The sequence below is a fragment of the Myotis nattereri genome (genome assembly GCF_964212035.1).
Source record: "Myotis nattereri genome assembly, chromosome: 11".
Taxonomy (NCBI): Eukaryota; Metazoa; Chordata; class Mammalia; order Chiroptera; family Vespertilionidae; genus Myotis; species Myotis nattereri.
Genome location: NC_138086.1, coordinates 8,285,064 through 8,298,917, shown reverse-complemented (window position 1 = coordinate 8,298,917; position 13,854 = coordinate 8,285,064). Strand labels below are relative to the sequence as shown.

At 43.8% G+C, this 13,854-nt stretch overlaps 1 protein-coding gene across 2 annotated transcripts in view; it reads right to left on the bottom strand.

Annotated features, from left to right (window-relative positions):
• The window catches only part of FOXP2 (forkhead box P2), a 689,501-nt gene extending 678,135 nt beyond the window's left edge, over window positions 1-11,366 (bottom strand). Inside the window, exon 1 of one of the 2 annotated variants that reach the window (XM_081102058.1) lies at window positions 10,958-11,366. The gene's annotated coding sequence lies outside the window, so the exon portion shown is untranslated. The remainder of the gene's footprint in view (window positions 1-10,957) is intronic. The other variant, XM_081102059.1, reaches the window with a different exon arrangement.
• Window positions 11,367-13,854: the final 2,488 nt, after the last annotated feature.

Sequence of the window (13,854 nt, the reverse complement as noted above, 5' to 3'; positions counted from 1 at the left end):
GAATGTTGTCAAGCTCACATCACTGCTAAAAACCATCACAATTTATAGTCCCTTACGATCTGAGAAGAAACCGTCATTGCTGCCTTGTTTGTCTGCATAGTGGGCTGGCTGTCACAGGCTGAGAAAGGAGACCTTACTTTGCATGGGACAGCACACTTCATGAGGTATGAACACTACGTATGCATGTCATGATTGTTGGATGGGGCAGCAAAGGAGTGAAGGAATGAGTTAGATGAGGCTCTAAAAACACTTTGGCAGTTCCCAGGAGAAGAAAGATGTCTCAAGAGATTTGGGGCAAAACTTTCTAAGTGGCGCGCTGTATAAACTAGAGCAAAGATATGCAGTACTCCTATAGTTGGGAGTTGTATTTATTTCTAATGCACACTGAATAGTCTGGGCCAATATGTTATGTAGGTTTTGAAAATGGATGTCTCTGTATGTAAAGTCCATAAAGAGGGGAGCTTTATGTCTAATTTTAAATGGGGGGATAAGGACACATATGTAATACCTTAATCAATAAAGAAAATAAAAGTGTTATGACTTGACCCCAAAGGTAAGGGAAGTAAAGGCAAAAATAATGAATGGGACTATGTCAAACTAAAAAGCTTCTGAACAGAAAAAAAAAAAAGTAAACAAAACAAAGAGGCAGCCAACCAGATGGGAGATGATATGTGCAAACAGTAGCTCTAACAGTGGTTTCTTCTGAGTTTTTTATATAATCTCCAAAATATATAAAGAACTCACAAAACTCAACACCAGACAACCCACTCAAAAAGTGGGCAGAGGACCTGATCTCTCTCAAGAAGACATGTGAACAGCCAATAGATACATGAAAAGATGTTCAACCTCACTGGCAATGAGGGAAACGCAAATCAAAACTCCAATGAGATATCACCTCACACCTGTTGGAGTGGCTGTTATCAACAAGACAAGCAATGACAAGTGTTGGAGAGGTTGTGGAAAAAAAGGGAACCTTCATTCACTGCTGGGAATGTAAACTGGTACAACCACTGTGGAAAGCAATCTGGCAATTGCTAAAAAAATTAAGAGTAGACCTATCACACGACCCAGCAATTCCTCTCCTCGATATATATCTGAAAAAGTCAAAATCATGTATTCTCAAAGTTATATGCACCTACGTTCATTGCAGCATTATTCTCGGTGGCTAAGACATGGAAACAACCAAAGTGACCTGCAATTGGTGATTGGATAAAGAAGATGTGGTGCATATACACAGTGGAATACTACTCAGCCATAAGAAAGGATGAACTATTGCCACTTGCAACAACATGGATGGACCTTGAGAATATGATGCCAAGTGAAATCAGTCAGTCAGATAAAGCTAAGAACCTTATGATTTCACTCATATGTGGGATATAAAACTGAAACTCGTGAAAACAAACAACAATGTGGTGGTTGCCAGAGGGAAGGGGATGGAGGTTGATGGTGGCAGGAGAAGATCTGACTTTGAGTAGTGGACACACAGTGGGATATACAGACTTTGTAACACAGAATCCCACACCTGAAACCTATGTGATCATGTTGACCAATGTCACCCCAATAAATTTAATTATAAACAAAAAAACAAACAAACAAATAAATAAATAAAAGTTTACCAAACAGCTTACTCAACTCCACATTTTATTTCTGGATTGGTGGCATCATCACTACATATATGAATGAGCATAGAACACAGGCAAAATTGTGGAGAAATTAATACTTATGGAATGTTAATATATGCACCTCAGGGAAGAGAATTTTGGGTGGTTATTGATTTTTCTGAACCCTAACATGATCAAATCTTCATGCACTCTACCTTACCCTCTTCTTGTTTCAGCATTCTGTTTAAATAAGATGAGGCTCCATTCCTGACTGAGAAAGAGGGGTGTGCTGTGAGAATACCTAGTAGGCTAAGAAAACTAAAACAAACAACGAACCCCACAACTTTTAAATTTTAACTGAGCTCCCTGTGAGCTTCATATGCAAAATTATTTGTGATCATTTTGGTTGGTTTTAATTTTTATTTTAGGATGTATATTTTTCTCCCTTTCACCCTTATATAGTATGCTTGCTGATATGGTACTATGGCGAGAACATGTTCATAGCTTCAAATTTGAATCTAGGCACTTCACATAAAATGTTTCAGTTGAAAATAACCTAAAAATAAATCCAGCCTCTTTTTAAATTTGGAGGAAATGACCTGCTCAATATCACACAATAGTTATAGACAGACCACGTATCAGAATGCAGGTCTCCTGGTACTTAACATGGGGCTCTGTGTAGTGAGCCAAGCTGGGTATTTTACTATCTGGGACAATAATTATTATATTTTTCAGAAAATTTTATTGTCACTCATACTCTGATATGTGTTATTATCATCAGAGAAGTCCTTTAATACAAATGTACCTACTCAGAACCAGGAAAGCAGGATATACTGGGACTTGGAATAGCCAGATGGCAAGCAACATGGAGGGCACTGGGTAGCTACGGAGCAGGAGTGGAGGAGCAGAGGTATGACTTAGCAATATTTAAAATGAGAAAAGAAGGGTACTTATGTATTAAAACCCCACTTGGCCTTGCTTCAGAATTTTCCAAGGACCACATAGTCACTCGTGGTTTAATAAGATACCAGAATTATTTTGAAAGATCTCATAATTCTGTCCTCCAGAAAAGGAAAAGAGAAAAATGAGAAGAAATGGGCAAAGAAGAGAGACCTCCTCCTCATTATCAATAGAAACGATTACATATTCTTTTCACTGTTTTCATGATATTTAGAATAAAATTGCTGAGTAAGTTAGTGCACAATTAAAATAAAGATATAATATGTAAGAAGGAGAGCTATAGGGCGTTAGGTTTATATGACACTAGAGGCCCCATGCACGAAATTCATGCATGGAGAGGAACCCTGGCTCCTAACCACTCGCCTGCCTGCCTGATCACCCCTAACTGCTCACCTGCTTGCCCAACGACCTCCAACTGCCTCTGCCTGCCTGCCTGATTGCCCCTAACTGCTCACCTGCCTGCCTCATTGCCCCTAACCACTTGCCTGCCTGCCTGATCACCCCTAACTGCTCGCCTGCCTGCCTGATTGTCCCTAACTGCCTCTGCCTCGGCCCCCACCTGACGTGGCTTCATCTGGAAGGACGTCCAGAATGACATCTGGAAGGTGGTTCGGCTGTCTGGTTTAATTAGCATATTATGCTTTTTTTATTATAGGTTATCGATATTTGTGTGGTGTTATATGGGTAGTTATATCACTTACTCACACCTTTAGTTTTAGTTGTCCAAAAGCAATTTGAGCAAGCTAAAGAGTGGGATTTTAAATTTGGAGAAATGGACTTTCCATCAAATCATAAATCTTCGATATGTTCTATCAAAGGATGAATATTGGAAGATTAAGAAAAACAACAAGTTGTATACTTATGCTGTGTGTGAATGTCAAGAAGTAAAGCCATATAAATCTAAAGGTTTTCAGAAGATACCTTGGCTTGACCCACCTCCCTCCATCTTTACCCAAAGACAATCCTAGAAATACTTGCTATGCCCACGTTGTAGTCATAGTGTAGCCATTAGAAACATCTCTGTACACTACTTATGCTATGCATAAGATATGCTTAACCCATGGACACAGACAATAGGGTGGTGAAGGCCTGGGGTGGGGGGTGAGGTCGGGCTGGGAGAGGTCAATAGGGGAAAAAGGGAACATATGAAATACTTTCAACAATATTTTTTTAAAAGAATAAAATAGATACACAAAGTTGAATTTGAAGTATACCCACCTGAGATAAGAACCATGTCTTGGGCCAATATAATAGTAAACTTATAGTAAAAATCTAATAGCCCAAGTGTGAAATGGTATGAAGTAAGTCTAGAAAGAAAAAGTTAGGTGAAAATTTATTTCAATTACATAAAAAACAAGTGAGACAATGATGCACATAGAAGTAACTTCTTGGGCCTCCAAAAAGTCATTTATTCCTTCATTCAATATTTAGTTTTAGAGCTCCTACCAAGTTTGAGGTAATGTTCTAAGCAGTGGATTAGGACATTTAAAACAAAATCTCTGACTCATTGGGGGCAGAAATGATAAATAATTTTGTTGTTGTTGTTGTTAATCCTCACCCAAGGATATTTTTCCATTGATTTCCAGAGAGAATGGAAGGAAGGGGAGAGACAGAGAGAGGAACATAGAAGTGAGAGACATACATCTATTGGTTGCCTTCCGCATGGGGTTCGGGGTCGAGCCTGCAACAGAGGTACTCTGCTATTGACTGGACTCACACCCTGGACCCTTCAATCCATGGACCGACACACTATCCACTGAGCCAAACTGGCTAGGGCTATAAACAAAATTTTAAATGCCAGTTGATGATAGTGTTATGGAGAAGAATAATGAATGGTAAAGATGATAGAACATGATCAATGAGGATTTCTTATTTTATATAAGACCATCGGAGAAGGTTTCTGTAATAAAGATATATTTGAGTAGCGACCAGAAGTTAGTGAAGCCACTTGAGAGTAAAGCATTCCAGACAGAGAGCATAATTCCGAGGTAGAAATCATCTTATTCTATTTTGAGGAATACTAAGAAAGCCAGTGTGTCTAGGGCTGACTGAATAAGAGCAAAATGTTAGGAAATAATGTCAGATAGGTAGCTGGGATAATATGGACTTATGTAAAATCTTTGTCTCTCATTCTGAGAGACATAATAAGCTACGGGAAGGCTTATACAAAAGAATGACATAATCAGACCTATTTTTAAAAGCTCACTGCTGTGTGAAAAATAAACTGTGGTGCCTTGAGAAAGAAGGGGCATCAACTAAGCAGCTATTGCAGCAATTCAGATAGGAGATGAAGGTCAATCTGCTTAGACTGGTAACAGTAGTTGTACTAGCTAGATGTACAAAACAAGATTTTGGGGTGCCATCTAGATAAACTAGAGGCAGGCTGAGAGAGGAAAAATATTAAAGACAAAAAGGAAGTGAAGAGTTAGCTTCAGGAATACAGATATAGATCAACCAGTTCCTGGAACATAAATTTGGGCGAAGCAATGGTGAGGAATAGTTCCTAAGGATGTTGGGGATCTTTTTTTAAAAAATGAGATGATTTTATGATAGTGCATATGTTAAGCTGTTAAGATATTTGGATTAGTATACTATAAGTTTCTCTTTACTATCTGCCAGTGAAAAATTTCATAAATGCCTTCTCCGAAATATGTCTATCACTGACTTTTTAACCCCCAAAGCACATTTGTTAGAAAATTGGTATCTTCTTAAATTGAGAAAAGGTGGCAAAATGATGGCTGTGGTTGTGTAAGTATACTAAACGAGTACCAAATTAAAATGATACAAAAAAAAACTTTCACAGAAAATGTCATCATAAAAGTTGATAAGGAAAGAAATAAGTGAACACCAGAAAAAAATGTATGCTCTTTCTCATAGCATCTTTATTTGAGGAATTCAAAGTTAATTTCGTCACCTATTAAAGAAAATGACATCCTCATAGTAGACTCATTTAGACTTATATTAGGAAGATCTTTCAAAAGAAACACTAAAACTTAAATAAATTTTACATCAACATTATCTTCCATAAAGTATATTTTAAGCCTTCCAAGGTAAAAAATTGAAAGAAATTGAAGAGCATTAATAAACTAAAAATGCTGAGAGTTTGGGAACCCCTAGGGATTCATATGCTTCACAGTAATGTGCTTTTTCAACATTTAATTTTTTTCGCTCTTGTTAATGAAAATAATTTGGCACAGTAGAAAGGAATTAAGACATCAGCTCCTTATGACATACTTATCAATATAATGGAAAGGTATGTTCTAGAGATCCTTGTTGGATGCAGGAAGAGAGAACTGTACAACTAATTGGAAAGTTAAATTCAATCAGTACAGTATAGGCAAAAGAACACATATTTCAAAGATCAGTAATTCGAAAGGTTGAACCTGGGCCCCAATAGATAAATCTTGGAGAAAATGCATTTTAAATAAAAATTTAGATAAAATTATATAAATTGAGGGAATTTTAGAATTCGAAATGTTCATGGGAAGCAACTTGGAATAATAAACAAATACAAGCCAATTTAGAGAAGGTGAAGTTCACAATTACAAATGAAAAAATATTAGAATTAAAAATGAATCATAAGCTCCAAATCATTAAAATATAATCTTATTTTTAAAATGAAATGGTGGTGATGCCAATATACCTTATTTTAGAGCATAGATATACTCTGTTAATTTGACGACTCAGTAAAAATTTGTATAGCTAGGCCCAAATTCCTAGTTACTCCAGTTATAAAATTGAGATTACATCCCTAAAAATAATTAGGACATTACTTAATAATACTACATTTGAGGATATAGCAAATTAGCAAAGCAGCTTTTTAGAGAAAAAAGTAGTTTTAGTGAATGCTACTACTAAAAAAAAGTCCCCACATATATGAATTTACTTTTTCAATTTAATATAATAGTTTTGGAATATAATAAATCTAAATATTCTCTAAAGACCTCTCTCCAGAATTTCTATATGCTAACATTAACCTCTTAGTCATTTATTTATATTTCACCAAGTTACTCTCTTTTTAAATTTGTCTGGAAAATTTGGGGAAGGGTGATGGATAAATACACTGGGCATAACAAAAGAGTATACGCAAAAACACATCAGAGGTAAATAACAAGGCATAAGTAAAGAAGAAACTGTAAATATCTATTTTAATAGGTAAGAATACCTACAAGAAAAATTATTTTATGGGAAGAGCATTCTACTATAATCAATGCTGGGCTAGAAAAAAAAAAAAAAGAAAGTAATGGTATTTTTAGAAAAGTCTCCTAATTATCCTTAGTTAAGGTGTTAAAAAACATACAACAACTATGGGTTCCACTTGAAGGTTCAAAAAAAACCCAAATGAAGTTAAAAGTTTGGAACAACTCCATAAGAAAGCACTGATAATGACCTAAGCTTCATGAAAAAAAGACCAAAACACTTAAACTGTTTTACTTGATAAAGACTATGGAACTCATATGGCTGCAGTACAAGTGTATTAAATGATAAATAGGTGAACCTAAGAAAATTTTTATGTCCTCTAAAGAAGAAACAGAACTAAAGTAAATTACAGCATATGAAACTAGACTGTCTGCAGACCTTGAAATGCTTTAAAAAAGTTTCAAACACTTGGATTACTTTTTCAGAAGCCTTAAGAATAAAAACAACAATCTTTATGGGTTGAATTTGCTCAAGTTTGATAGAACTCTATACATTAAGGACTATACAGATGCGGTTTCTTTCAAAATCTATGCAAATCTCCGGCCTAGTTTAAGAAATAGGCTTTCTTTTATTAAAAAGCAGTATAAATATGGGGCCTGGTTAGAACATTTTGGATCCAGTCATTTACTATTAAGAATACTACTATTTATAACAAAGTTTAAAAAAAAGTTTGAGTGTACCAAGAGTTAGTATTCAGTAATTGTAATGAAATTGATACTCTTGCTGAATAATTTAAAATTTTGTCTAGCAACAATCATGTCCAGAGAACTTCTTAATGATAAGTCACTAAGTCAACTGCCTCTTCCTGGTTTTAATTCAGAGAGGCAGCAAACACATGACCACACCCATCATTCAGTTTTGTACCAATATTGGAACTAATAGCTGAATTGACTGTCAACACAAAAATAGACAAGGGTAATAAGACAGAGTCAGCTGTAAATCCTTTAAAATATCACAAATAATATTAATATTATATAATTAAGTTCTGTACCCCTCATATTCTCTCCCAAAATAAAAAAAAATCTGGTACATTTGTCTGTCTACTAGTACATTATTATACTATTATATGCCTCCCTGAGTCTCAATCAAACCATAAAGTTATTTTCATATATTCAAATATACTTTTCATAAAATGTAAGTCTAGTACTTTATGAAAAGTACTATAGCTCTGCAAAGAGTTATTTTGTATTTCTGAATTCTTGTTTGTACAAAATGAATAGTTTCTCAATATAGGTTATCTGTAAATTTAATGATTACCTCCCCCCCCCCATTTTTATGGTGTGTCACATACAATCTCCCTCTATTTTAGGTTTCTAGAATATTATGAGATTTTTTAAAGCAAAACCACTGCACTATTATGAGTGAAATAAAATAAAAAACAACCCTCCAATGACTACTCAGATACAACCATTGAATCATTTCATAAAATGCAATCAAAGGTCTCTTTCCTTTCTAGAACAATTTCCATATAAAAAACAATTTTCAGCTCTATAATTTCTATCATTCTGAATCCCAAAATGTAAGTTGGGGAATTTTGAAAAACAGTTTACATAGTTCATAATTATTTGTGTATATTTTCCTTTGATTATTCTAGTACCCATTCTAATCTAATGGTAACATTTTAATAATTTGTGTATTTTAAAAGCATTTATTGTACTCATATTTAAATTGCATGTATGAAATTATTCCCTAAAATTATTGTACTAAAAAATAAATATTAAGATGCTCCTTTTAAATTGAGTATCTGTCCTCTCTCATCTATAGGGATTTATCATCAGGTTTCCATATGCCTCTTTAAAAGTTACTAACTTAGTCACAATTAAGAATTTACTTCACTTATTTTCAGATTACAATGAAATCGTGGATTTCTTAAGGAAATATTAAAGTAAGTGACTACTGAACATGAATCTAATTAAGTAATGAAAATGAAAGGAAGGAAATAAGCAAGGAAGGAAAGAACTTCTAAAAGCTCGAAAGCTGAAATGAAATTTTAGGATCCTAATGACCATAGTGTGTATAACTTCATATCCACTTCATTAATATATATACAAATAAATCAAAATTGTAAATTAATTGTGTAGCGGCATTAAATAAACACTGCATTTTAAAATTCCAATAAACTGAGAACATACTTATCCATAACTCATGTTGACAGAAAAGATAAACAGGCCCCTTGACATAAAACATTTCCCAGGGTACGCCACAATGCAAAATTGAAGATGAAAATATCTGAAAGCTCATCTTTACTTCAATTCTGACCTCTCACCTAGACTTGCTATTAAACAACCCCTCCTGTCTCCACCGATGCCTAACAAAACTAGTTGAGCTATTTGAGTTAGAAGAGCGTGCAAAGATGTGCCTTCCGGGCAAACTTTTGCTTTCTAAAAGTTAATCTCTTTAAACACTTCCAGTTGGAAAACGTCCACTCCAGCTACTTGACACCAGGGCATCACTTTCTCCCTGGGCTTATCTGCTATTGCTTAATTATTCTTCCAAATAGACTCAGGGCACTTTGGGGAGGTAGCTCTTCAAGCATTTCTGAATTCCTGATGACTGTGTGTGTACCCACCTCACACACTTCCACTGGTCCTTCACACCCTTCCTCCCGCCAGCGGTTCCGAGCACTCTCCTGCTCACCTGCAAGCAAACAGTACTTGAGGCATCATCCTCAAGATCCAGAAACTGCCTGGATTTCTGCACGCGGTGAGAGAAATGGGGCGGGGGCCACAGGACCATTACAGGAGCAGCTGTCCATTAAGTGCTTTAAATCTGATGATTAAAAAGCTGAATAAACAAGTAGAAAGATGGGTCTAGTAGCTCCTTAGGGGATTCTGGAGTTTGAAGAGCCTCCCCAGAGGGGTCCAGTTCGGCCTCTTTTAACTTGTCCCTAAGCACAGGGCACACTGGTTCCAGTCTCAGGTGCCCCCAATTCTCACGTGCCGGCCGTTTCCTTCCCTCCCAACCAGTGTCACCAAGTGTCCCGGGAGACTTACCAAAGAGCTCTCCGAGTCTGAGGATACAGGACAACTTTTCCTCCCTGCACCAGCCGAGCGCAGACACCCACGGCGGCCAGCGTCCACTCACTCGGGCCGGCGAGCGGGGAGCGGCGCGCGGGAGACGCACCGGAGCGCGCAGCCTCCTCCAGGGTCCCACCGGCGCGGCCCCCGCACGCGCTGCGCTGCGATCCCCGAGGGGCGTCGGGGGCGCGCTCCACCCGGGTCAGCGTCCACCCCGCGCGCCCGCCTGCCGTCCGCTCGTCCCTGGCCTCCGCGAACTTCCACGGGAGCCGACCCAGAAGACTTTCCTCGCTCGCCAAGGTGCCTGCGCCCCTCCCACCGTCCCTCCCAGAAGACCCCGCAGGAGAGGTTGCGCCCAGAGCCCACCCAGCGTGCGGGGAACTTTCCGCAACGGAATACAAGTGAGGCCGGGGCAGACACAGGTGGACCGGGTCGTGCTAGCCAGGGATGGGGGCGAGAGCGCGATGGGGGCAGCCGCGGAAATGCCCAGCTGTCCCAGGCATCACTAGGGACCCGCGTTGCTTCACTCCAGAAGCAGGAGTGCCCCTCTCCGCCGCCGGCTCCCAGAGAAGAACTTTAGAAATGTTCGCTGAAGTGAGTGTCCAACTTCGGGACCAGAAGAAGCGCGCACTTGCCAATCGAGTAAATAGAGGTCAGCAGTGGGAGCATAAAGTGTGTGCCTCCAGCCCGCAGATGTTTTTACTGGTGTTTCTCCTCGGGGTAGAGGGGGTGGGGGAGAGGAGGAGGGGGAGGAGGAGAAAACAAATAATAAAAATAAAAGAGTAAACAAACACACATCTGGTATTTCAACATACAATTTCCTCCAGCCGCGGGCCTCTCCCGACCACGCAACCTTTTGCATATTCAAAACGAAAAAGCACCCGCGAGCCAACAGCAATCTCCCCTCTCTTGACTCCCCCTTTCCGCATCACATCGTAAAATGCAAAAGAATAACAAGTGGGAATACTAAGTTCGGACGGCGACCCAGGAGCCCGGCCCGCGTTTGACGCAAGTCCCACCCGCCTGCCCGCGGCGCGTGGAGGCTGGGGCGAAAGTTTGCGTCCCTGGCCCCGGCGCGGGGAGCGCGGCGCAGAGTCGCAGCCGGGCCGGGCGGGGAGGAGGCCGGGACCGGGTGGGGTGCGGGGCGCGGCGCGCCGGAGTTGAGGTGAAGAAACTTACCGGGATCGGGGACGCCTGGGCGGCGTCCAGTGAGGTGGCACCCGCGGCGGGCCCGGAGGCTAAAGCTCCCAAACAAAACACGCGCGCGCGGGTCGCCGCCGCCGCGGCCGCGTGTCGGGAGCGCACCCAGGCGTGGGGAGGCGGGGGAGCAGAGCAGCCGCCGCGGGCGGACGCGGCCGCCGCTTAAATAACCGGACCGGCTCTCGCCTGCGGGCGGAGGGTGGCTCCCGGCTCCAGCTGGGGCCGTGGGGACCGCGGCGGAGCAGCACGCGCCCGCGTGTCTCGCGCTTTCTCAGAGGCTCGCGCTGTCTGGCGCTGCCGCTCCCCCCACCCGGATCTGTGTGTGTGTGTATGTGTGTGTGTCTCGTGTGCGTGTGTGTGTGTGTATGTGTGTGTGCGCGCGCGCGCTGCCGGGCGCGCGCATCCGTGTTGTTGGCAATGCAAACTGTACACACACTGTGCGGGGGCCGCCTGTCCTCGGACAGACCGGGTGGGGGAAGGGACGTCTTACAGGGTCATCAAGTGCCGCGGGACCACTTGTTTGCTTGTGTTTTACTTTGCGTTGTTGTTGTTGTTGTTGTTGATCCACAAAGTGGTTTGGAGCCGGCCGGTTAGCAAGCCTGCCGCCTCCCTCCACTCCTTCCCCCCGTCCCACAACTTCTTTAATGGAAGGGAAACGCGGCGAAATAGTGTTGCAAGTCGCCGTGGAGCCTCCTGGCTGACGTCAGGTCCACCTGCTATGTAAGCAACTAGCTGGAGAACTTGTTTGTTCTGCGCCACCCCCACCCTCTCCTCAATCCCGCTCTGCCTCCTCCCTCCAGGCCCAGAAGGCAGTCCGGGAAGGGGGTGGGGAGGAAGGAGAGAACAAAACCGTCTGCTGTATTGGCACAGCCGAGTTGTGTCTGCTGCTTCTTGGCAGTCCCCAAAGTACGTCCTCTCAGCAGACAGAGCTGCTGGCAAATGAAACTGGGGATTCCGCGTGAAGTGCAGAAAAACTGGAAGGGATCCAAAGCCCTCGGTGGCCGGGAGTTAAAGTGCTTGGGAGTTAGAGAGGGAGAGCCCAGCACGCGTTAAAACGCCCATTGGTCTTCTCTGCCGGTCTCCGCCTCTGCGGCCTGGGGTGCAGAGGGGCCCAGGGTCCTTTCCCTCTTCACTGGGGTGCAGACGCCTGTCTCATTTGGGCCCAGGAGTTCGCTTGGTTATGATCCCGTGTCACCGGCTTGGGGGCGGAGCTTGAAAAGTGGTCGCTGAGCTGTGACTTTTAGGGTCCCAGGCTTTGGAGATGAGTCCCATCAGTGACTGAGGGGAGCACAAGCAACCGGAAGGAAAGTAGAGAACGAACTTCCAGAGCCTGCCCTGCGCTCGCTTCAAAGCCAAGGCGCCGGGTGGGGAATGAATGGACCCAGCCTCCAGCACCTGGGACCCCGAGTCTGCCAGCGGTACCCACGCGGGACCCAGGGGGTGACATGGCCCAAAGGGGCGCGTGACCCGAGTGGGGGGTGTGTGTGCTCCGCAGCCCTTTTCCCACCCGGGCTCGCGGCAGGCGGTTCCTCCCCCGCTGCCTCCCACCAGCCGCTCCCCGCCCGCGGGTGGCGGGACCCTTCCCCGCGCGTTCCCTTCCCCGAGCGCCGCAGCCCGAGCCGGGCTCTGCTCGCGGGTCGTCGGGCAGCAGAGCGACCGGAAAGGCGCGGAAACTTTCCGAACAGCTGCGCCCAGCGAGGCTGTTGCGAGCAAAGGAACCTGGCCCCGCACTTCATTCCCGGCAACTTGAACATCTCCGCAGGCCGCAGTGTGTGTGTGCGGTGGGGGACTGGGGGGGTTGGGGGGGGGCTGGGGAGCCCCGCGAGCTGCACAGACGTCTGCCTTTGAGTCTTTCTTTTCCTCAAAGAGCAGCGCGCCCTTTTTCTAAAGGGCGGGCGCAAGCTCTCTCTCTCTCTCTCTCTCTCTCTCTCTCTCTCTCTCTCTCTCTCTCTCACACACACACACACACACACACACACACACACACACACACGGTGCCCACTCTTCCTTTCGGAGCCCACAGTGCTCCTGCGGAGGAAGCAGCTCTGGCAGCCACATCTGTAAACACAACCTCAAGTTCAGTAGCGAGACCAATGAAGTCCCTAAGGCGCGAGGCCGGGGCGGAGAGGATAGGCCCCTGCCCAGGCGGGAGGAGGGCGAGCCGGGCGCTGGGGTTGCGGTGCCTCCTGGGTCTAAACTCCAGGCGGTCCCGAAGCGCTCTGCCCACGGGTGGCTCTGCTTTCAGAAAACTGTCTTTTTCGAAATGCAGGCTGAAGAGTAGACAAATAATCCGAATATTTTTTTAAAATAAAAAGATGGGAGCGGGGAGACAGGAGGAAGCAGCCTTTCAACTTAGAAACGGCCAGACTCCAGTGGCCCCACTGAAAAGGCGCAGACAATTTTACGTTGAGCAAGTTGCGCGTCCGCTCCGCCGGCAAACCTCCATGAAAAGCAGAGCCTCTGAACGGACCTGAAACTATTTGGGAAAAGAGACCGGCAAACGGCGCTGAAATCCTTGGAGGAACGAAGACCTGCCCCCTTCCTCCCCGCGGGGTTTGCGCATAAAAGTAACGGAAGAGTTGAAAGGTCTGCGGAGGTTCCCGTCTCCCCTTCTCTCTCCGCCCTGCGCACGCGGACCCCACTCACTTGCCTTTCTCGTTCGGGCTCCCGAAAAAGTGCACTGGAAGCTTTATTACAAAGGAGTCGGGGCCCCTCCGCAGACGGTCAGCCTCCCCGGGAGGGGAGAGGGGGGAGCGGGTTTGCGCAGCCCGGCACCGTTCGGGGTACTCGGGACGCAGAGATACATTTTGGTGAAATCACCAGCCTCTGACGTGGGTGCAAAAACATATCTATGCAGGGGGAGGAGCACGTGTGTC